At 58.9% G+C, this 3,076-nt stretch overlaps 1 protein-coding gene across 5 annotated transcripts in view; it reads right to left on the reverse strand.

Annotated features, from left to right (window-relative positions):
• Window positions 1–3,076, reverse strand: part of ERGIC1 (endoplasmic reticulum-golgi intermediate compartment 1) — a 102,355-nt gene that overhangs the window by 45,946 nt on the left and 53,333 nt on the right. The window lies entirely within an intron of this gene.

Consider the following 3,076-nt stretch of genomic DNA (forward strand, 5'->3'; position numbering starts at 1 on the left):
CCCTGGGGGGCCCACCCCCCCCCCCCCCCGTGCCAGGGTGACCCTCGGGTCCTGATCCCCTCTCTGCCCATGAGTGCAGGGGGCAGCCAGGGACAGAGGCTGTGAACCGGTGGCTGCCATGTGCTGTTTGGCCCGAGTGGTCTGTCTTGAAGTCCACAGGGAGAAACTGGAACACCTAGCCCTCGCTCCCACATGGGTCTGAGCCCACCAGTTTGCTACGGGCTGCACCGCCCCCTCCTGCCTCTGATCCTGAGGCCAAGGCTGAGGCCTGGCGTCTGTTAGACCCTCAGGGCGCCGTCAGCACTGTGCCGTGTCTCTCCAGAGCAGGAATTCGGAGACCCAAGCTGTGCTTCAAGAGAAGGGATGACTGCACGGAGGCGAAGACACGCTGGGAGCACTGGCATTGGCCCACGCCACTGCCCGGCCCCCAAAGACATTGGAGTCTGTGGCTGGAACAAGTGCCCCAGGGTCTGGCCTAGACCCCGCTCACGTCTCGATCTCCTGACACCTGCAGTGTCTAGTCGCCCAGTCATGCCGGGCCATGGGCATCTTCCCAGAAATGCCTTTCATCTCTGCCCTCTGCCTGGAATCGCTTTCCCCATCTCCCTCCTCCTCCACGGCCACCCTGTCTCCTGAGCGCACCCCTGAGCATCCTCCCAGGCCACGGCCAGCTCGAATGTCCCCGACCCCAGGGGTGGGGCTGGTCACTGTGTCCTCTGCACCGGCCTCTCTAACACGTTTTGGTTCCCAGCAGTTTTTCTCCCATTAGCCCGAAGGCCTGGAAGGTGAAAACGCACAGCTCCGGTGCGTGGCCTGGGCTGGAGACGGCGAGGACCCCGAGGTGCCATGCAGGAGTAAGCCGGCCCACAGGACACATGAGGGCGCATCACCTGGGCTTCTGTCGGGGGAGAGGGGCGAGGGCACTGGCTCACCATTCACCTGCTGTGTGTGCCCAGGTGAGTGGCTTACCCTCTCTGTGCTCGGTTCCCTCAACTACGAAACAGCAGCAATCAGTATTTGCCACGTAGGGCTGCTCCGAGCCTGGGGGAGCTGGGAAGGCTGCATTTGATGAAGGTGATCTGACCAGTCGGTTGACCCTTAGTTTCCCGAGGAGAAAACATAAGTGTTCTCAGTCCCACAGGAGGACTCGGCTGCGTTCTCAGCAGCCCACACCAGGGCTGGCAGGCACTAAAGCCGTGATGCTGTTGTTGGTAGTATTATTATTTAGTTTGCTAGAGAGTGCACTCAGGGAGAGAGACAGAGTCCGAGAGACAGAGAGAGGGAAAGTGAGAGTGCGCTCCCGGGGGAGCCAGGCAGCCATCCCTTCTCCGCCATTTCTCCTTGGGGGATTTCGGGAATGCGTTGCTCAGCACCCAGAGTGTTTCTCAAGCTGCCAGAGACAGGATTCAGACCGTCACATGTGGGATCCGGCCCCTATTCCAGCATGCCACCGGCTGGCCTGCTACATTTTATTGTCCTATCTACTTATCTGTATTACCTACGTCTATACCTGTCTGCCAATCTACCCACCCCAAAGTCAAACAGCAGGGACTGGCCCCACAGCCCAGTGGGTCAGGGAGCCAACCACAATTCAAAGCTGGGCCCCAGGATCTTAAAAACATGCCTGGGGGCTGGCACACAGCATGGTGGTTAAAGCAGCTGGATCCGAACATGGCCAACAGCTCCGTCCCGGACCTGGTGACTTGAGAAACACGCCAGGCACACGTGCACGTGTGTGCAAAATCCCGACAGGACGGGAACTGTAGATGGGGCTCCAACGTGACCGTGCCCCACAAGGGCTGCTCTCTCTCTCCTCTCTCTCTCTCTCTCTCTCCCCTCCCTCAGCAAGCATGTGGGCCCTCTAGCAAATTAGAGAAACTAACTAACCCACCCCACCACACACAAACACGAAGGAACAAAATGAACAAGCCCAGCACATTCACCTGTGTGCCCCCAATCCTGACAGGATGGAGAAACAGAAGGGCCGGAGCCTGCCCACGCCTCGCCGGGTGCTTCCCTGATTTTCTCCGGAAGTGCCTGCACCCTCTGGGGATTTTTTAAAATCAAGCAGTCACGGGTGCTTTCTGAATGAGGAGGGAGGAGGACGAGCAGGCATCGCACACCCAGGACCTGGCCCGTCGGGGCGCACAGCGACGGCCCGTCATTTCACACTCCGCCAGCCTGGCAGGGGCTTGCCCCACGTCACGGGTGTAGAAAAGGAATCTCAGAGGACAGTGGCTGGCGTAGCAGTGACATTGCTGGACTCCCACATGGCCAGCCGAGGACTGAGTCCTGGACCCAGGGGTGTGAAAATCACGCCCGGCATGTGTGCGTGGTGCCTAAGATACCTGGAGGGGGATGGAGGAGATGGCACTGCGGGTGCCCCTCCTCCTGGGGAGGGGTTTATTTCTCACTTTCCCTCTCACTGATTCTGTCTCAGGGGAGCGCACATGCCCTAAAGGTAAAAACCTCTAACAAAACAACAAAACAAAACAAAACGGAATGAAAAGCTCAGGCTGAGGAAGAGACTGGCCGGAGGCTACGCTGTGTGGGGGCCGTGGGAGTGGGAAGGCCAGGCTGGCCCCATGTGATCTTGAGCCAGGACTCTGAGAAATGGAACCCCAAGGACTCGGGCTCCGAGTGAAGGTCAGGACGCCTAGCCCACCCGAGCCTCTCCGGCTGCACTCAGACACGGGAGGCTAGAACAACTCCCGATTTCTTCCGAACTTCCCGTGGTGTTTCCAGCTAGCCTTTTTAAACAAATGGGTAATACAAAGTAGTTTAAGAAAAAAAAGCTCCAGCCGTATAAGAAGGTATACTAGGTCCATCTCCTCCTGACCCCGCAGTCCACCCTACTACAGTCACGTGTGTCCCTCCGTGGACACAGAGCACATGGACGTAAGTGCCCCACATGCACAGTGGCCTCAGGACACATCCCGTCCCACCTGCTGTGCTCACGCGGCCCGTCCACCCCGGCCCATGTCAGTTACACAGAAGGGCCGTGGCCATCTGCTTCTATAGCGCAGAAGAGCGCTTTGACCGGCTTCTCCACGGGCGGAGACCGCCTGTCAGTCCA

Source organism: Tupaia chinensis, unplaced genomic scaffold (genome assembly GCF_000334495.1).
Source record: "Tupaia chinensis unplaced genomic scaffold, TupChi_1.0 Scaffold000612_1, whole genome shotgun sequence".
Taxonomy (NCBI): domain Eukaryota; kingdom Metazoa; phylum Chordata; class Mammalia; order Scandentia; family Tupaiidae; genus Tupaia; species Tupaia belangeri.